Source organism: Sturnus vulgaris, chromosome 4, assembly GCF_052056855.1.
Source record: "Sturnus vulgaris isolate bStuVul1 chromosome 4, bStuVul1.hap1, whole genome shotgun sequence".
NCBI classification, from domain to species: Eukaryota; Metazoa; Chordata; class Aves; order Passeriformes; family Sturnidae; genus Sturnus; species Sturnus vulgaris.
This window is the reverse complement of record NC_142246.1, coordinates 67,488,013-67,510,325: the sequence shown is the minus strand read 5'-3', so window position 1 is coordinate 67,510,325 and position 22,313 is coordinate 67,488,013. Positions and strand designations below refer to the sequence as shown.

The following is a 22,313-nucleotide window of genomic DNA, read 5'->3' as shown; positions in this document are numbered from 1 at the left end:
ATAATTTTTATATACATAGAGTTTATTTATGTAATGAATTTATTGCTGTATAGTAGTCATATACCATATGTAAATCTATATTGCAAATATATTGAATATGTATAAACGTACAAAGTATTTTTCATGTGTATGTGTATATATATATAATATTATATAATCGATATTAACTCTTTTGTTAAAGCCATAAATACATATATGTATATTTATATCTGCCTATTAATTGCAGCATGTTTGTCTATTTATAACTAGGAACCTCATTTTGATTCCATAGTGAGATATTCTGTGAATTAATATGTTGAATGTTAATGAAACATAACCTTCAGCACTCAAATATTTTTTACTGAAATGTTCAGAGTGGAGGACCTGATAGTGAAATCCCTAATCAATTCATAAATAAATAGAGTCTAAACAATACCAATGCAGTATTTAACATCTGATAAATCAAGAAATTAAATAAATACTTATAGATTTATTTCTTTCCAATAGCATAGTAGATTCCCAACTATCAGATTAACAAGAGAGGAGTAAAAGATAAACTATTTTAATCATATTTTGATTATTATGAATTACTGTATCTTCCATCCATGTTTGGGGAAGTGTGAGTAAAATGAGGTTGCTTCTCTTTCCTCTAAAAAGATCGAAGTACAGCCACCTTCCTATGTATTGCTTTTCTGAAGAGCAGCCTATCTTATTCACAAAGATAGAAAACCAAGAAAAATAAATTAAGATTTAGATTTTTAACTTGTGCTCAATTTGAAAAACTTGATGCCAGCTGAATTTATATTTGATATTCACATTACATTCAAGGTGCAAAGAAATAGGAGCCACAGCATCAATAACACAAAGGTAATGTATGTGTCAGCTTCAATATTATACCTGCATTATTGGAATTCTTGGTTCAATAAAATCTCTATGTTTAGCCATGGTATAAGCCTTAATACGAAATCCTACTTTTCACAAAATATTTCAAGACTGGTACATCATTTATCTTAATCACCTAGATGGGCTCTGGCTATAGATTGAAATCCTTCTCCAGCAAGGAGGGGGTTCCTCTAGAGATGTCATTTTTTGCTATAAGTAATCTCCACTGTCTGTGTCCCTGACCCCCGAACTGACATATAGACCTGCTGGACATGGAAGAGGAGTTTCCCCAGTGGCTGTGTCCTGTATTCCTCCTCCTTTAAAACTTACACATGGTTATGCTTCCAATGTTAAAGAATACCGGTGCTCAAGAAGAAAAAAAATCTAGTAACATAGGGTGTTGTGTTCTTTTAAAAACAGGACATGGAGGGGTCTCTTTTTCTCTTTCCCAGTTCCCAAGAGTGTACCTGCAAGTCCCCAAGGGATGTCTTGAGCAGTCTTAACTTTTTCCCCTTTTTCCCCACTGGGTTTTATTTTGTTTGTTTGTTTGTTTGTTTTTGTTAAGACCATTACAGGTAGGTACTCTGACTTTAACACCAATAAACCTCCAATATATGGGCATATGTTGGCTCAGAGATTTCACTTTTACTGCCAAGGTTATAAAGGTTAACTAAGAATATATTCCAGATTTGTGTCCAATGGACTGATGGTATAAGCAGTGGATACAGGATGTGCAGGAATTAAGTAATTCGAAGGGGATGACTCTTTCTGTTGAACTCTCAGATTTTCCTGGGTTTCAGATGATAGATATTTGTTATTTAACTTCCTTCCAACAACTTTGACACAATTAAGAGGTCCTTAAAGTAATAAAAATTGTTTGTTTTGGGGTTTTTATGGATGCTCAGGGTGGAAATCACATACTAAGTGCCAAAAGTACAATCTCAAAAGTATTCCATTTTCTTTCTGGACTTCTCTTTGCAGTCAAAGGCTTTTTTTTTTTTTTTTTCAATTTTATTTGCTGATTACAACATGTCCAGGAATTTACAATATGTGTGCACATGTGTTTGGGCACCTTTGTAAAACACAGAGAGTATCAATAATAATTTGCTTGCTTTTTTCTTTTTTACTGTGGTTTATGTCCTTCCCTTTGGACACCATAATCCTTCCACAGCAATGTCTCATGCAGTTTGATTTTTTTTCTCTGTATTTTAATTACTATAACCAGTTCAAATACTTCCTCATTTAAATGTATTTCTGTCTGTGCTAGCACAGGCATACATATGTGCAGAAAATAGTGTTTCCAAATGTAATTCAAGTCACCAGAGTGAAATATATAATAGTAACTGTAACTGCTGAAGTGAAAAAAGAAGGCAGAGCCTTACCTTGTCACAACAGATACAAAGCAGCATGGGAAGCACTGCACAGTAGCCTTTGGATTTTCTAGAATTAAATAAATGAGGAATTTCTGGATGAATAAATTTATTCAGATTTATTTTAATATTATTGGGGTCCTGATAATGTTCACCAAGGAAATAGCTGAGCAGATGAGCAGCTTCAATGTTTATTCTCATTTCAGTTCACCTCTGAGGTAAAAAATTATTTTAATTTTGTGGGCGGGGAACTGTCTCAATTTAGCATGCATTTCACATATGTGAACTTAATTAGATTGCATGCTAGAAGGAAACATCCCATGTTAAAATGAGCATCAATACTTCCATTACAGCACCAGGTTTCTCAGTAATGATTTCAGTACAGTGTCTACTTCTAGGATGATTCAATAACAAACACTTTATTTTTGAAATATGAAGGTGCAGCTCCTACTGATGTGATGGCTCAGTTCAGCCCCAGGGTTCAGTTAGTCCAGAAAAAGGTTTTGCTCTGATGTAACCCAATGCTGGACAAATGCTTTTATTTTAGGGTTCAAAAACTGCTGCTTAGTTTAACTAACTTTTGCAGAGATTGACTCACGTATCTGACAATGAGCAGCATTACCCTAACTTCTATAAAAAATATTCAAAAATCATCAAAGTGTTCTTTGTGTAAATAAATCTGTGCATTAATCACCAAACCCTAATATAAATATGAGCTAATACATCCACACATAAAAATTGTGTCCAAAAGAGGTGCTGAAAATCTGTTCTGATGATCATCATGGGACTCTGTTACCACCAACTTACATTTCTGCATGTCTATTTGCAGTAAACCACTGCTATTGTTGGCTTGTTTTGTGTCCCAGCACTACAAAAATTAGCTTCTGTTTGCTGGTACTTTTTTTAGCTTTTTGTTTTGTTTTGTTTTTTTCCCATTATTTTTCAAATTGATAATTAGGAACATCAAGAATAGAACTGAAACAACTCTCTGTCTTAATGTGACATAAAAATTCTTAAACTACTGCTGCTGGACATCATCATTCAACATGGTGACTTAATTAATTTTTGTTACACTTATCTGTCATTTTGCAGGTAGCAGGCTGCTTTTTATAAATGTTTTAATTTCCCTAATTATTCAATTTTCCTAATTATTCAAGTGGCAATGGGCTCATGATTCTACCATTCAGCAATGCCCTTCTATTGTTTGACAACTGTACTACAGTTTGTATTTTCTGTCACATTCAGACAAAAAACCCCGATATTTCAGCCAGTAAATGATTGAAATCCCATGGAAAATAATGACTCTTAAATTCTGGGCTCTGGATCATATTAAACAAGTATAGTAGCTCATATATAGCTCAATAAGTATATTAGATTCTAGACTAGCAAATACGAAAAGAACAATCAGTTTCATTGCTACCTTATAGACTTTAGTTTCATTCTTCTAAATGAAAAAATAGTAGGAAAAGGGTAAAAAATGAAGGAAAGAGGTTTTGTATGCATAAATGTTTGTCTGTAAGTGTTGGCATACAAACACTTCTGTTGGCATGCTAAAACATTCACACATAAACAGTTTTACGTGAATGTTTATAATAAAAAAAAAAAGGCACCTTCCTAAGGCACCTTTTACTATCATAAAAAAAAAAAAAGTGCATGGAAAAGCAAAGGGGCTTTGCTACTGATGTGGCTGGATCATTTTGCTGGATTCAGCAATCATGTTTGTGAATTCATCATTCTACTTACTGCCCAGTAGTAACCCAGAGTGAGATAAATCTCCTCTAAGTATACCTGCCTTGTAGAACTCTTCTTCCAGTTTGCCACATAACATTGAAAAAAATGAGGAAGAATAAATCCAAACTTTTTTTTTTTCTTTACTTTTTTTTTACTTTTTTATTTTGAGAGGGAACAAAGTAATATTAGCAGGCTCTTTTTATATATGAATGAAAGGTCAAATACTGAATTACTCCTGGAAATCTTATCCCTTAATTTTTCTTGAGATTATGGTCACATCTTTTCTTTCAGTATCACACAGTTCCACATTATGTTTCAAGCTATCATTATCACTGGGGAAAATTGCACCACATTTTTGGAAAAACGTTACTGACTTGGATGTGGTTCTTAATTGTGGAACTTAGCCCTACACTGGGGACTTGAAGAAACTTGGGGGGCACATGCTGGGATAAATTCTGAGCCTTCAGCTGAATATTTTTTTTCATTAGGCTACACAAGGTCTATTTAATTATTATTTAAGATTATTTAATGTACATACAGTCCCTAATGTGTGATTATAAAACTCTGATACTCCTAGAAAATAATTGCCAGAATCTCTTCAAATATTTTTGCTTATGAAATACAGTAAAATTATTAGTCTCAGGACAAAATTTAATTGCAAAACTGGAAAATGTCACCTAAATATAACTGAACATTTTAAAGGGCTTTCTGTATGCAAACTGGTAAGCAAGAACCAGAAAATTTATACATTGATTTTAGACTTATACCAAAAGCATAACATAATGTAATATTGCAGTAGGTATCACCAGGTGGCACTGTTACAAATATATTGATTTATCTCATGAATTGATAACAAGTGGGTGACTGTGATAATAATCCTGTTGTTTTAAGGGGGATTTTCCTCCTTATCATTTGCTCAGTATTTTTCTTTAATTTATTTGATTTGTGCCTTGGAAGTGATACTATCAGAGAAGGCTAGTGTGTGTTTGTATGGACCCACCTGTTTGATTTCCTTCCTCATTATCAATTTTTCCTTACATGATGTGCTACTGTGTTATTGGGAGAACAACAGCAACAAATCCAACACAATTTTACAGGTTAATTTTACAGAAATGTTCCTATATTTATTTATGGATTTTTCCTGCTTATGACAATCCTGTTAATTACAGACCAAGGAAACTCCAGCACCGTGTAACACCCATCAACTGATGTAGATTTGCTCTACCAGATCATCCCTAATCTAAAGCAGGTTAATTTCCAGGAGGTGCTTATGTCTGCTTTAAGCATTAGAGACGTGGTTATCCTTTCAGGTGTGGCCTGTAGGCAGGCAGGATTAGCTTTTCACACTGATATGGTCTCTCAAGATGTACTTAGCTATAATCCCCAGCAAGCTTGCTGTGTGCCTCCTGTCTGAGAGCACCTCCAGGGCTGCCTGCTTGGCCTAGGAGCCTTTCTTACCACCCTAAAATGGAGTTTTAGTTTAGATTTTATATTAATGATATTGATGCCCATGCTCCAGAGGAACAGGTCACTGAGGGAGTGGCCACAGGCAGGTCAGAGAACAGCTCTGTTTTGTTTTTACTAGGACAGTAATTGCATTAGTGCAAGCAAAAAATGGAGCAGGTGACATGGAAAGCAGGGCAGGGGAAAAGGGCAGGGTGACAGGAGCAATAAGCTGCCTCCCCTTCCACACAACCCCACTGAGCAGGCAAAGAACTGAAAGGAGAAGCTCAAAATCCCAAGGAGTGTAAAAACAGGATAAACCTTGAAAAAATAAAATTTGTGAACTTGCTAGGTCAGGAGATTCTGGGATTTAGATCACATTATCAACAAAACAAACTGAAAATACTCCCAGTTCCACAGAAAGCTTTAGAAAAGCTTTGGAAATGTGGTCATCCATGAAAATATCAAAACACAAAGAAAAGAGCCCAAAATGCTGAATGAGATCAGTTCTGTTCTCACCAGCACCAAGAAGAAGAGCAGACAGAAAAAACATGCAGCAAAATTGAGGCAAAAGGCATGAAATTGAGAGTCAGGAAATACTGAGTGACACTCCTAGAGATAAAACTCAGTGTCACTGATAAACCATGTAGGTAAAGGTGTCAGAGGAAGGCTGATTTAGGAGTACAGAAAGAGATAACCTGCAGAACTGCTGCACCACACAAGCAGGGTTTGGCCAGTCCTGCATTGAGATATTAACCATGGTTCCCACACTCATCATCCCCAAAAAAAAAAAAAAAGCAGGAGGATTTGAGCCAGAGCAGAAACAACACACACCTCACACTGGGGTAGTGATGCTTCCACTGGCCTGTGCAAATTTTTTGTCATGTGCACAGCAAATGTAAGTGCTATTCTTGCTTTACAAAACAACAAACTTACTCCAGGGGAAAAGAGGAAAGGAAAGGAAAGGAAAGGAAAGGAAAGGAAAGGAAAGGAAAGGAAAGGAAAGGAAAGGAAAGGAAAGGAAAGGAAAGGAAAGGAAAGGAAAGGAAAGGAAAGGAAAGGAAAGGAAAGGAAAGGAAAGGAAAGGAAAGGAAAGGAAAGGAAAGGAAAGGAAAGGAAAGGAAAGGAAAACCAAGCCACAACTCCCTAGCTGAACTTGTATGTGCATAAATTAATTCTTGTGGGTGTAATATAGGAAATTAGAGCAACCACCATAGCACCTGTAGAATCTGCTTGGAGGGCTCGAGCTAAGCACAGGAGCTGAGGCTCCTCTTTCCAAAGAGACACAATATCCCAGTCCAGATAAACAAAAGGAATGAGCTCCTTGTGCTGTGATGCTATTATGGGAGACACTGAGAAATCACCTTAACATGGCAACAGCTGCAGAAAGGCTGGTCTTTGACTGTTTGCCATGGCAGTCCCATGGCCAGTGTAACTCAAACACAGCCAAAGATTTAATGCAAAGCACATATCACAATGCCTGAAGCATTGCTCAATACTGATCACAAACACCCTGAAGTCTTCAAGGAGTAAGCAGAATCCCTTAAGAAGTACACATATATTATCTGCATTCATTGCTCGTGCCTGTCATGCACAGCTGTAAAATTTACAGTTGTGGTGACAGAAAGCAGCAAAGGAAACAAGCAGCAGCTAAGGAAACATGGGAATGTAGGCAAAACAAATGTAGGAACTCTGTGGGCTAACAGTGTGACAACAAACAGCCAAAAAGACACGTGGTGGAATTTGGAAGTACTCAAATTGCAGTAAGGCTAAGCTGTGAGAGGAAATGATCAAAATTAACTGGGCTGCTGAAAGTAATCCCAGTGGAAGGGATGGTTACTGACACGTCTGATTAGATGAAAAAATATTAACTCCGAACTTTTGGCTCACCCTGGGGTGGGAACAAGTTTCATGGCCCACCTTTTGGAATAAGATCAGCTAACAAAGTGTTAAAACCAAAAGAGCAGCCCAAAGAACAGAGGCTGCTTGGACACCTTACAGCCACCCAGAAAATAACTGATGACATAGGATTAACAGCATCAATTCCAGTAAGACACTTCTCAGTGCTGAAAATAAGAAAGGGATTTTACATGGAAACATGCCTTATTGAGAGTTATTTAGGTGTTTAACACAGAAACAAGCAAGCATTAAGGATATATCAGCCAGAAGTCAGAAGTTCTTTGCCAGTTTTCTCAGAGATGCTGTTTGGGAGGTAGTTTTCTTGTAGGCTTTTGAAAGAAGAAAGGCAATATTATATTGTTACAGACTCCTGTGCAAAATCTTGTTACCAGTGCAGTGAGAAGTCTCTCAAAAGCAGCACAGTGTGTCTTATACTTTGTAAGGAATACCTCCAAAAGCTTTTGCTTTTCTTCTCAGTTTCTAAGATGATTTATATGATTTATATTTTAAACTTTATATTGTCACCCATTCCATGTTCCTTTCCACTCCCCATCCAACTTGACCATGAACACCCCCCGTGATAGGACAACCACAACTTCTCTGGGCGACCTGTTTAATTCTTTTACCCCTCTCATTAAAAAAAAAAATATTTTTTATACCCAATCTAAATCCACCATCTTTCAGCTTAAAACAACTTTTCCTTGACCTAGCATTGGAAACCCTGGTAAAATGTCTCTGCTTTTCTAATAAACAATATTTGTTATATGGAGGGTCTTTTATAAAAGAATTCTGTACTGGTAAATGTCTTCAGCATGAAGAAACAGAAGAACAGATGTTACTGTCTCAGGCAAAGGTGCTGTGTGAGCCCCAGAAACTTCTTTACACTGCTGTGCCTCCTCCTATCCCCACAGGATTTTGCAATTTTGCAACTCCCCAATCTTGGTTCATGGTTCTTCTCATCACCTCGGTGGTATTGTGACATTTGGGAAGCATTTAAGAAGGCATAACAAAACGAAACAAAACAAACTAAAACAAACATACAAAAACCCCAATAAAAACCAAACAAAAACCAAACAAAACCCAACCAAACAAAAACCAAACTAACCAATCAACCCCAAAAAAAACCCCCAAAAAACAAACAAACCCCCACCCTAAACCAGAACCAAATCAACAACAAAAAAAAGCTCAAATAATTTTAATTTTACGTGTGCCTTCATTTGTTCACCAGGGGAACTTGCCTGGGGAAATGACAGGGACACTGTGCTGCAGCAGCTCCAGCAAACATGAGTGCTGGCTTCTGAGCCAGATGTTGCAAACATTTAAACAGCTGCCAGAGCCTTCTCAACCTGTCATCAGGCCTGACCTTAAACCCAGCTTGGTTTTTAAATGTTAGAGGGGAAAAAAGGTGGAAAAAATTAAAAAGCCCCAACAGGGTTAAGTTACACAGCTGCCTGAAATATTAAATTAAAAGACTGAACATCTGTTCACTTGCTTTTCAAAATTTAATGGTTTGGAGAGATATTCTGTTGTCTTAGATCCTTAAGAACATCTGAGACCCACACAGCTTCAGCACCTGTGAAAAATCGTCTCTCAAAACACATAGACTCTTCAAAGCTTATTGCTCCTGCTCTTTGCCAAACATATGTTGCTCAACACCACAACAAATTATTAATAATATTTAGGTCATACTTGACTTTTGCACAGTGAATTTCCCGAGAGAGAACCAAAACAATGTTTAAGCACCAACCAGCTTTTATTGCATGGAGAAATTACCATGAAATGGACCAAAGAAACTCCTGGAGAATTGGCTACTAGGAAATAAAAGAAGTATTAGATTAGTGTGTGCTCAGTTTGCATTTGTTTTAGGGTTTGTTTTTTTTTTTTAGCTACACTTTCCTCTTAATTAAAAAATTTAAATGAATTATTGTTTGCCAGGATCAAGCATAGTGTATAATGAACTTGTTAGATTCCTGCCACAGGATACTATTGTCACAGTTAAGGGAATTACTAGTGGTTATGGGAGGGAAGAATTAAGCCTTTGTATGAATAAGTATAGCCTCTGTAGTAAAACTGTTATTGTTCATGGGCAGCCAGGCCCTCTGTTAGAAAACATAGATGTAAAGTAAAGTAGAAAATCTGTACTCTAAACATCACTGTAATTTTAGAGCTAGGTGCTTGGGCTGTGCTTTTGGGACCAAATAGAAAGCACAAAGATATGGTTGGCATATTTTTGCAATACCAGACTTCAAGAGAAGGCAGAAAGTGAAAAGAAAAAAACCCAAAAACCTGGTCAGCAAGATTTCTGTTTATATTTCTGTGTTTATTTCTAATGTGTTTCCACTGGAAATATTTTTTTTCACTCCATAGGCTTTCCTTTGGTCGCCACAATTTACAGCCTTGATGCTCTGAAATTTCAGCTTTAGTTCCAACATCTGGAATATGAGGGTTTTGTTTAAAGATGATCTGAATGTTGGTGATATTTCTTTCCCTGTGTAACTTTAAAAAGGTTACACTTAAAGATGCTGGCTAGAAGTGAAACTAGACTGGCTTTCTTGCCACTCATGCATTGCAATGTGGTTTTAATGTTTTATAAGATGATGATTTAAATGAAAAAATGCACACCGTTAAAAGTAAACAGGTACAATTAATAATAATGGCAATGATAATAACAGCATTAATAATGTAAATCTCACAAAAGTCTCTTCAAATTGTGTAAAAGATAAAATGCAATTTCTAAGACTCCCTAAATCTATTAATAAATCTTCATTAAAAATTAAAACAATAGAATCAAAGCAAAAGATTGGAGGAGTAAAAAGCTATTGCATTTTATAAAAGCCATTTCATCAGATCAGAGAGAAGGGAAGCATTTTCAAAACAAATGCAAACTGTGAAGAAAGTTCAGGGTTTGGGGACAGGGAGGTGTGAAAGATGGAAGAAATTATATGAACAAAAAGCAGAGTAGAAAATGTTACACACTGCTAGGAATTCATTATTTCCCACTGAAGGAAATAAACAAATTCCTGGTGATTTATATGAAGGAAGTAGCATCATTAGGTATTGTTTAATAAAAGGAAAGCTAAATTGTGAATAGAAGGTTCTGTCACCTTGCATTATTTTTGAATTGTGGTGTCCCACATGCTCTCATGCTGTCACACACACACCATGTAGAGAATACTCCTACAGAATGAAAATCTTTTAAAACTCTCATTTATTACTTTAAATTAATTCAAAACCAAAAAATTCAAAACATATGGCTTAATAAAAAGAGAATTAGGTGCACACTGTGAAAATAATCCAACAAAGATAAGAAGAAAATTGATTTAGGAAGACATCCTTTAGGAAAATAACCCATTGCTGCTTGGAAGCCGTGGCTTAGGTGCAGTAAATTTTAGATATTAAGAATATTTCCACCTCATACATGCACACAGCTACATGAGTACATACAGGGTGCCCTGATTACAGATATGGGCTGTATAATGGCCATTTGTTGAGCCTTGCAGTTTTAGATGCCATTCCACATTTAACATTTTTGATGGAAGACCTATGTGATACTCATTCCAACACTGGCACCCTCAAGTCATATTTCTTCCCTTGTCACAAAGTATTTATTTTTATCAGGAGCTTGTCATTCAAGTATATTTTTAAAAAGTGAAGAAATGGGCAGCAGCAGAACCTCTATGTGAAATGTGAAATGTGAAGATGTCTCTCAGTTTAGTGCTACTATTTGATTGTTATACATAAAAAACCCAAATATCTATTCAAAGACTTCAGGCATCAGAAGGGAGAGAGGGGATGGAAGGCATAGGTGATATTGAATTTTTCACCTAGTCTCACAAAATATCCAAAATAATCTGGCTCTCATCCCAACCAAACACAACACATTCTGTAGCTGTCTTTCTCCCTGGCTGTGTCAGATTTGGCAGCTCTAACAAAATTTGGCTGAAATAGGTCGAAGTGTGCTGGACAGGCTTAATGACAGAGGAGATCTTGAAGTCCAAAGCATAAAATAATAAAGCTAAAGCCATGTTAAATTCATGCCTCCTCTGATGTGTATAAACACTGGGGGAGGAAACAGAAACTGCTATAGTAAAAATAGGATTTATTAATCCATATTGTAGTAAAACAACTTTATATATATGTTTTCCTGCTATTCTCCAGGAAAAATACCCATAATAATTCTCAGCACTGACTCAGCACCTCAGCATCTACATAATAAGTTTCTGACAGACCCTTATGTTGTGCAACTTGTTCCTCATCATATTTGGCAAATAAAATTTCTCAAGTTTAAGATGAAAATTTCTTTTCCACTGGGAACTGGAGCAAGTGAGAATTAAGGACAGGACAGCCTTGGGATGATGATAAAGCCAAAATTCTTTCTGATTTGCTGCTAAACATTCTGGAATGTAACCTGCATGTCTGCATTTTGTCCACACACAAACTCCAATCCATCCTACACTTAAGAGTGAAGGTTCAGTTTGGCTCTCTCCTGTAATTAGGCAGGAATAGATCCACTGTACACCTTCACTTGTGTTCCCATGCTGCAGGGGTATGGTTTGGGATTTTCCTGTGCTCACATATCCTCATCTTTCACTTCCACCTGCATATATGTCCATGTACCAACCTCTGTCAGATCTTTAGGTATGTCTGAAAGGAAAATTAGCAATGTGAGTCAGAACTCTGCCTTCGGTATCACAGAGGCATTTCATTGCATATTTCATGTGCAGCATCTTCATATTCTGAAGCAAAAATTTTAACAACATCACACATTTCTTTTAGCTTATGCTAAAGGCTTGTCTGAGTAGGAATGGACTCTCTACAAGTAATACACGTACTCCAAATATGTGAGGTTAGCAAACATGTACCAAAATGTGGTTTCATGATTTAATATTCATTGTAACTCCTGTTATATTCTATGAAAAAAAAATCAATTAATTTTATCTGTTTAAGTATACTTTCTGCATAGTGTGGCTTTGTTGAGCACATTGATTATATGAAACCTTGTCATATATTGCAAGTGATGATCTATTTTTTTTAAAGCTTTAATCTTTCTTCATTAGGGCGTGCTTGACTTGATTGATCATGTAGTGATCTAAGCCAAAACCTGCTGGTTTTAATCCTTGTGACAAACTGCTGCCCAGTTCTGCCAGCCAAAGTTGGAAAATGCCATATTGCTAAATAGAGAGACATCTGACAAAGACAAGAACATTGAACAGGAGCCTGTGAGTTTCTGCTGTGCCTGAGCTGTGGCTGCTGCCCTGCCTAGGAGCCTGAAAACCAGGCATATCTCTTTCTTTTATCACCTGAAAGCCCCAGATCTGTGGCTGAGGAAACAGATCCACAGAGATGCCCATGGTGGTAACTGGTGGCCTCCAATGTGGAGAATAGGATGAGCTCCTGCTGTTGGGGGAGACAGAGAAATGCAGATTTCTTCTACCCCCAGAGCAAGGGCTGGTTTGGGTGAAAGCATTCACACACTTTCATCCACCCCCAAATTGTCACACTCCACAAAAAGAGTTACAGAGGAGTGAATGGGAATGAGGTAAGAAATTCACTCCTCTTTTGCAGTTCTGAGTGTGACATGATAAATTCTGATAATGCTAACCTGGGTTGCCTGCCTACTTCAGTACATTGCACAGGAGCTGCAGGTATCTAATTCAGTGGCAGCTGATGCTATGGTGATAAAAGTCACAATGTGCTGCTGTGTTTTGGGTTTTTTTGGGGGGTGGAGCTGAGTTGGTAGATTGTTTCTAAAGCACGAAGTTGCAAGAACATCCCAATTAAGAAATTCTGATCACCCTTCCCTTATAGTTAATTTTCCTCCACTTGGCTGTCCCATCTGGCATTCACCAAACATACTCTGCCTCCATTTTCTTTCCCCAGAAAATCCCAAAGCATTCCACAGCAGCCTGACATAGAAGAGGACACCATTATTTTTTGAGCACAGCTCCCCAGCAGTACAGTACAAGAGCCATTTACAGTGCTGTAAAACTCAGACAATTTGTTTAGTAAATCAGTTTCAGGAAAGCTTACAGCATGTACTGCTTTTACCATCACAGGTGGCACATGGCTGCTATACATTTGACATTTTGGAGTGTGTTTTCATGGCTCCTAAAAGGTCTTTTTGTCATACAATTATCTAAAAACCTGTTCCCTTAGGAGACTTGAAAATGAACAGCCTCACTGTTCATGTGCATCGATTTGCTCGCATAGAATATCGATCCTCATGAGGCTTTTCTTGTTCTACATCATCCTAGAAGGGCTCAAAAATAAATACACGTGTGTGTAAACATGATCTTTTCCCACCTCACAAAGGTAATGAGGACGATTGCAAACGACTTTATTTCAGTTTATTCTGAAATGCCAACTTTTGTGCATGCATTTGTATATCCACTCTTTCCCAATGAATCATAAAGTTGTAAGGGTTTCACAGCTACCATTCAGATTTTATTTGTGTCTTTCTGGAAATATCAGAGGCAAGTAATGCACTGCAGTCTGAGCATATCTAAATTTATCCATGTGATTTTATACTTGTGTCTGAATAACATGGTAATCAACACTATTTTGAGATGCAAGCTTTGATCCTTATTGTTGCTAACAACAATATCCATACTGATGTGCAGTATTCTTAACAAAGCCTATCATGCGGAATTTTGCAATTAAAATACAACTAAAAAGCAATATAAAATAAATGTTTGAATTTGATTTAAAATATGAGTGAATCAGCTCTCTAAATAGGCAAGCAAATTAAGAATATTAGGAAACAAATTCCAAATTGTCCTTTCAGAAAGGAGGAATTCTGCAGCTTACAGATGGTTGAGAGTCCTCCAAGAGAGTGAAATGAAGCTGGAGTTCAGCTTACAAACCCTGGGCCACCCCATTACCCTCACAGCACCCAGCTCTTTCTTTCTGGGGCTCATTCTCAATCAAAACAGAGTTCTTGAGGTCCTTCAGCTCCACCTTGAAGAAGACTTCATGGTCTTCTTACCCTAGCAGTAAGGGCTTCATTTGATGGCAGCAGATGCTGAGGTTAGAGTGAAGACCATTTCATATCCTCTTCAAAAAATCACACGTAAAAAGTATGACCCCAGCCTGAATGAAAAGCTGTTAAAGACAACAAAAAGCTAATTTTTATTTACAAACTGACTAAATTTATGCAAAAACTCCCTGGGAAGCAATCACTGAAACACATAACAGCATAGTATTCTGAGTATCACTATTATTTGAAATCTCAGATTGCTCTGCCAGTGTTGCAATTGCTTTTCTTGCTTCCTTAATTCACACACACATGCAGAAATTCAGTTTCCTTAAGCTGGTTATTTCACCCTGCTCTAACAGAGAGTCTGTCTGACATCTCTGCACTTTAGACACCTATTTCACTTCTTAAAATGAGTTCTGTTTTTTTAAATGAAGACTTCAGAATATTATACATATTTGTATATACATATATATATATATATACACATATAATGAAAAATTTAGAGCAGACTGTACTGCTTCATCCTAGTTGATAAATTATACATTATGACACGCTGTAACCCCTACCAGTGGTACTCCAGGTATGATATACTGGTTTTGCATATAATCTCCTCTTGGGAAGCATGCTTTCCACTTCTGAGTTTAGTCACTACCTCCAGCAGAAATTTCACAAGATTAGAAGAATATAAGAAAAGTAAAAAAAAATAAAATAAAAAAAAAATCTGAAGAAAAGTTTTCATGCCAGGAGAAATTAATGGAATAAACTTACCAATAGGAATTTTCCTGGTAGCCTAAAATTTTAGATATGGATCATTCCTAGGCCATGAGGATGCTGTTTGATGAAACAAAGACATGAAACGCTGTTGAACATGCCAAAGCCTACCTGTTGCTGGGTTCACTGCCTTGAAATACTTTGCTAACTTTTTTTCTGACCTCTAGTTTTTAAATTCAGTTTCTACCCTGGACTCATATTCTCACGTCTAGCTTACCCAAACTTGTTCAGAAAAAGAGTGAAATTCCCTTAGTGATAGCTAAAATGCTTCAGGGACCCACGTGTGTTTTGCTGGTCCTGTCCTACATAAAAATATGCAATAAGGTTTGGCACTGTTTAGTTTGATTATCCCATATTCTTTCTATTTCATACTGTAAGGGGGAAGTAAGCCTGATGGAAGTAAAAGAGACTCTGTTGGCTCATCAGGGGTAAAAGAATGAACAACAAATGAAAACTACTCTTGGCAATCTAGTGCTCTGCTGTATTTTATCCTTAATTAAATTTATTTACATTTGCAGAATGATGTGGTTCCCAGATATTGATGGGTTAAAGACTATTATTTGGTAAACTATCAGGTCTTTGGATGAGAGTGAGGGGGTTCCACACTTTTTATGTTTGAAACAGCAAATCTATTGTCTGGTGATTATACAGAAAGGTTAAATTTGCTTCAATGTCAACCATGCCCATCCATGTTATGTCAACTACTCTGAATTTTTTACGTATGCTCTACATCATTTTTCAATCAAGTTCAATGCCTAGAAATACTAATGAGTTTTCAGGATGGTGTAGAGCTCTTAAGATGACCTTTGAGCAAAGAATTTGGACACCAAACAATGTGAGCCTGCTGTTATGGATTATTCACTGAAGGAAATTATGCCTCTTTTGGAATGATGGTAAAAATAGTTTCTGCCTAGGTAATATTAGAAAACAATTGTAGAATAAAATTGATTATTTTCTTTCTTTTATGTCTCCTTTGTGGGAAGTAGGCACACAGCTACTACCTGAAGTAGGTAAACCCACAAATTTCAGCATTTTAAGAGCTGGCATTCTAAAGAAGTCTGAATTTTTCCAACTACAATAAGCATGGGCTGGCACTTGCCAGTAGTCAATAAGATTATTTTTTCCCCCATAATCCTTTTATATTATTTGTGTCATTAACACACTGCATGCCTGCACAAGGCAGGAAAAAAATAGAGATAGGAATTTAGTATCACCTCTCCATGGGGGTTGACACATTTTGGGCCTTAAAAATGCAAATAATGCCAATTGCTACTTGAGGCTGAATTAGACCATATTCTGCTTAAATTGATTCTAGCAACAGCAAAACTTTTATGCTGGAAAAAAATGGGGGAGAAGAGAAGAAAATCTGACATAATTTGGGCTAACAATTGGACAAAAGCTGATGTAGTGATGTTAACTTCAAAAAATGTCTCTGGAGGGTCACAAAAGGCAGATAAATAACTTGACTGAGATCAAAACAGATAGGAAATGTTGCCTGTCAATGCTATGGGCTTTAGCACCACCACTAATATATAACTTGAACCATTATTTAGTGTTGTACTGTCCCAAAGGTCTTTAGAAGATACATTTATACAGTATAGTCATCACATCCATATTAAATCATGAGTGAGAATCTATTTCAATTTCTTTTTCACCTTCAGCTGTTTGAGCACAGACCATACAGACATGATTTATAAATCTCTAGGCTGCTCCTTATATCACAAGGGTCAGACTAGTCCCTTGTTGACATAAATATTAGAGACTTCAAAATCAGCCTAATTTTTCTCATTAACCCATTAGGCTATCCCTGCTCTATTTCCTCTTCCATTTCATATGTGTAAAGATATTACAAATACAACATAAAAATCAATTCTCTTTGTGTCATGAAAGGCTTTTTCTCCACTTCCAAATTCAATTTATTCATTAAAAGAGCTGAAAAACTGTTTCAGAAATTATCCTTCCCCTCCCCACCCTGCTGCTACCAAACAAAAATAAAACATTTGCTTCTAGCAGTCTTAAAGGATGTTTGATGCTCCAGAGAGCCTTCAACATTCATTATAGAGTCAACCAGAGCTTCATTAAATATCAGTCTAGCATGTGTATATGTGGTGCTGAGCACTGGCCTCAGGACCCCCCTTAGGCAATTTTCTATAGGCTCCTTTCATGTGTCATTTGGCTTTGACTTGGGGCGATTATCACTTTCATCATTGACAATAGAAAACTCATTCCTGTGTGCATTTAATTTTCATTACTCCTTGCCCCGTGAAGATGACTGACACACACAGATTCTTTTTCATCCTTTTAAGTATTGTTATGAATAATTTTAAATTCTTGCCTTGGAGTGGTCTTGCATTAGCATTGGTGGATGAAATAAAATTAAAACTGTGTACTGGCACTGAGAAAACCTGTTGGGTTATTCTGGTCTAGTAGCCAAAGACAAACTCTCAGAGGTTCACAGACTCACACCATCACACAGGATGGCTCAGGCTGGAAGGGACCACAGTGGGTTTCCTGTTCCAACCTCCCTGCTCAAGCAGAGTCATCCTAAAGCACATGGCACAGGAATACGTCCAGAAGGTTCTGGAATATTTCCAGTGAGGGAGACTCCACACTCCAGGCAATATGCTCTAGTGTGCAGTCACTGACACAGGAAAGAAGATATTCCTCATATTCAGGTGGAACTTCCTTCAGTTTCTACCTGTTTCCTCTTGTCCTGTTGCTTGGCATCACTAAGGAGAGCGTGGTCCATCCTCTGGACATCCTCCTTTTGGATAATTAAGATGTTAATGAAGTCCCTTCTCAGTTGTCTCTTCTCCCCCTTCTGCAGAGACTTCTTACAGACATATAAGTAACAAGTTCCAGAAGCAATATTTGGCATTTTTAAAAAATTTATTGAAAATGCGGAGTGATGCATTTTACTATATCTGTTTTAAACGGTGCCTGTTACAACTCACATTGGCTTATTTTAATGCCTGATTTTTAGAAAAAATGTGTAAGACATGAATCAAAGACATTTTCCTACAATAACCTGACCACACAATCCTGCTTTAGGATTAAGTCAATTTTCTTTTCTTCCCTTTGTAATTTCTGAGGTTTCCTAGTGCATGACAGCTTATCTTGAAATATTTTGACACCTCATATTTCAAATCTTTTCCTATATAATAAAAATTTTGGCTATCGTCTCTATATGAAGACTTGCAAAGAAGTCCTGAGAAGACAAACTGCTCTGTTTGTCAGAGCCAGTTTGGAGAAGCCTCCCTTGAGGCAGATTTTTGGCTTCTCTTACATGTGCAGTGGGGATAAACTGTGGCCAGACGTTTCAGAGACTCTGTTTCTGTATCAGAACAGAGTTATTTGGGTGCAATGGTCTCAATCAGAAGTGAATGCTTTGATGTAGATAAAATAATAAATAAATTCCACAAAGTTTTCCTTCCCATTATATTCAAGATTAAAATCTATTTTCATTGCTGGTACTGATGATGTGTTAGAATGTAAAAGGTATTATGTACAATGTCAAGATATCATCTTGAGCTCTATTTGTTTACCAAGACACTGGACACCATACTATTGACCTTTGACTCTCTTTTGTGTCTCTTTATCTCTCTTTCTTCTCCTAAATTCCTCTTCTCAGAATCTGGGTATCTTGAAGCTGGACTGGCTAGAGTTTGCTAGAGAATGCTTTGTGAAATGTCTTACTTTGATTGGATGTTTGCATTAAAATTTGCCAAGTACGTTTTTCTCTAAAGTTTGCCAGTAAAATTTGCTGTTCAGCCTCCTGAGAAGTTTGTTGCTCTCTCCTGTGTGCTGCCCAAGGGTATCAAATACCTAAGCCCCTTTAAAAACTCACTGAGCGAGCTAGGGGTGTAACACCACTTTAAATAGCAAATGGCTTTAATATCTGTAACCAGATGCCTGAGGGTAAATTTGAACCTATGAAAAGAAAAACTTTGAGCTTTTATTCCAGTTTATTCTTGTCTAGAATCAGAATCTAATTGCCTTGAAATATTATGCCAGCCATTCTCACATTGTACCTCCAGAATCTTTGCTATAAAGTATTAGGAAAAACTCTGACCCATACCCTAATATGCAGAGATCACCATTTAAAACATATTTATTCACCTTAAATAGAGACACATTACACCCTAGGCTTCCTGAAAGAGAATAGTTAAAATTCTTACAGTTGCACGGCAGAAATTTGAATTCTTAAACTTGCATTCTAGCTGAAAGGGCAGTGGAATTTGAAACAAATTCTTTAACAAAGGTTAAAAAGTTGTTTGCCATTTGAAATGAGTTTTTTGAAGGAAAGGGAGACTAAAGTTGTAAAACACTGTCCTTAAAAAAGCACTGAAGACAAGATTCATGCTATGTTAGGACAAAAATAATCTCAGTTTTGCACCCAGTCTCATCCTGACTCCCGAGGAACACCAAATGAATGCGATAATGAAGGGTTTGTTGCATTGCACGGTTTTCACAGAGGCTGACTGGATACATTTTATGCAAGGAAAATCTCACTTCTGAAGATTTGTGAAGCCAGATGGTGCCCCATGAAGTTGCCTTGGAGCAAAGTAGCTCTTTCATCATTTGAGAAATGCCCAGTTTTTGTAGTTACATACGGAATTCTTTTTGCTTTAAGGACGGCACTTGACAAACAGGGTACGCCGTGTCTCTGTTGATCCCAACTGCCCCAATTATTTCCATTAGTCATCAGAAGAACTAAAATCCAGCAGAGAAAGTATATAAAAAATATTAATTAATTAATTTAAAAAAGGAGATCCTGTTAATTAAATTTGCCACAGAATTCAGATCTCGTTTTAAATACTAGAAAATATAAGCCATAATTATATATATAACATATAAAGAATGGTCCGTGCCATCCTTCAGCAGCCAAATGCCATGCCTTTGGATAAAGTGGAGAAATTTAAATATTTGATGCTTCTTAACAACAAGATGTGTGGTACCCACTGTGTCATTTCTTTGATTTTGGTGTATATGAATCAGTTGAGGTGAGTGTATAGTGAATAACCAATTCACTGGAGACCTCACATCAGCAACACTTCAGTGGTGACACACACAGTCAGAGAAAAGTCAAGAGGAATTTATGATGGCTGGCAATTTTGGCCTGGTGCCTTGGAAACACAACCTGTTGTATTTAAATAGGTCAGCACTGCCAGACTTATAGTGTAATTAATGTTGATTAAATCCATGTAGGACTGAGAAAATACGAAGTAACAATGGGTTTGGAACTGTTTCATATGTGACATAAGTAATCAAGACACAGAAATCTAAATGTCTTATGGATGGCCAGATTATGATTCAACCCTGATTGAATTTTATTTCATTGCTTGAATATTTAAACATTTTAATTACAGGCATTTCTTATTTTACTGTGGGTTTAGTTTTTTGGTTTTGTTTTTGTTTGTTTGTTTTGTTTTTTAATTAAACACGACTGGTAACTGTCATTAGCTGCGAATAAACTATTCAACAAATAAAATAACTTAAATGGATATGAGGAAAAGTGGTTAATATTAATTTTGTACAATCACCTTAGAATGAAGCAAGAAAAATAACCCCAAACTTCTGTCTAATCATCCAACCAAATAAAGTCTCATAAATAGGCTAAATATTTGGAAGATATTCTGGAAAAAAACTCATCAAGCAGAAGATTAATGCAGCAGGAGTGATTTTGTGCAGACAGTTCTATACAGCAAACACTCCTGTAAAAGCTCATCTTCAACATTGCTGGAGTTGGTGTCATACAGGAACTTTCAGAAAAAAAACCTAGTTTTCAGGAATTTTTAAATTTTTTAAACTGTCTTCCACGATTTTTTAGGTCAGCCTAAATACGTCTTTTCTGCTCTTAATTTTCCCTGTTGTCACTGAACAGAGATAGGATCTACTAATCTTCCTATTTTGTCTTGTCTGCATTATTATTATGGGGAAAAGATGTGTAAAATTGCATGCTTTTCCACTGAAGATGCTATCAGCAAAGGTCAGCAGAAGTCCTGTTCACCCAGATCATTATGAAGGGGAAAAAAAAAGCACCTTTTGCTACAAAAACTTACTTTTCCTCAGGTCTGCTATAAAGTGGAATTAAGATATAAAAAGATGCAAAATTCTGAGTCAAATTGATCCAGGTAGAGCAATACACACTGAAAGCAGAGTCATGATTGAACATTCCCACTTCAGATCTCTGGGAGGTGCTCAAGGGGCCAAAAGTTATATTCAAATCATGACTTTTTTGTTAGCTTTGGCTTGAGGAAAGCTCTCTAAGCCAGTTATGGCTAACTAACTATCGTGAACTGATTTGGAGGTGGGCTCATTTCATTTGCAGTCCAAAGAGCAGACTCTTACTGGATTTATTTTCCATTATTTACAATGGAAATAAGCTCATCACCATTCCATTTTACGTTTCATATTAATCAATTCATTTTTCGAGCCTGCAATCATTTTATTAATTCCAATAGGTACTTCATGCATTGTTAATGATAACATAAATAAAAACAACAAAAAATCCAGAATCTGGTTAAAAGCAACACTTTCAACATTTTAGTCTGCCACTATTCTGTGTGACTGGTGTGGATGGAACTCACATCACTTTCAGCACAATTATTTGTGATGGCCAACTTTGCACAGTGGATTACAGTTTCAGGATATGACTGAGAAAACATCCATAACATTTTGAAGAGCAGCAGTGCTATAATTTTCTATATGTGTGTGGCAAAGCCTATTTTTTCTTAGATCAGTCTACCAGAGGTGCTAAAGGGAGCTGTCAGTTTTTCTAAATTAAGGTCTTACATTAAAAAGAAGAATATCTCAAATATATGCAGATAGTGCCATGAAAATATATATAAAATAGTGTCAGAATGGAAAAATAGCTATAAGGATTCTCATTAATCTATAAAGTATTTCAATAACTTAAAAATTTCATTTGATCTTCCAAAAGTATTAAGTAATTTTATATAATAATGAGTATTACTCTTTTATATAAGATTAATAAGGAGGTATTATATATAATAAGGAGGTATTTATATTTTCCAAGCTGCCTTTTGCACACAAACATTGTTTGGTGATCAAAACGACTATTTTAGAATAGTTCAGGAGTTGTCCTCTATAGACCTGACAAAAATTAATATCACTCTGCTTCCAGTGAATTTATCCCGAAATTCCAGGACTCCTGAGGATTTTCCTGTTGATTTAAATAACAAGAACTACATCTTAAAGAAAATGCTCTCTCCATTGAGAAACATTATAAGCATAGGTAT

At 36.5% G+C, this 22,313-nt stretch overlaps 1 long non-coding RNA gene across 13 annotated transcripts in view; it reads right to left on the bottom strand.

Moving 5' to 3' along the window:
* Nucleotides 1–22,313, bottom strand: part of LOC148224068 (uncharacterized) — a 131,647-nt gene that overhangs the window by 42,220 nt on the left and 67,114 nt on the right. For 2 of the 13 annotated variants that reach the window (XR_015803406.1, XR_015803409.1), the window contains exons 6-7: nucleotides 15,049–15,111; nucleotides 10,153–14,405 (exon numbers count right to left, since the gene is read on the bottom strand). The exons of the other annotated variants lie outside the window; for them this stretch is intronic. This is a non-coding gene — a long non-coding RNA (uncharacterized LOC148224068). Of the gene's footprint in view, nucleotides 1–10,152; nucleotides 14,406–15,048; nucleotides 15,112–22,313 lie in introns of those variants that run through there. 13 annotated transcript variants of the gene reach the window in all.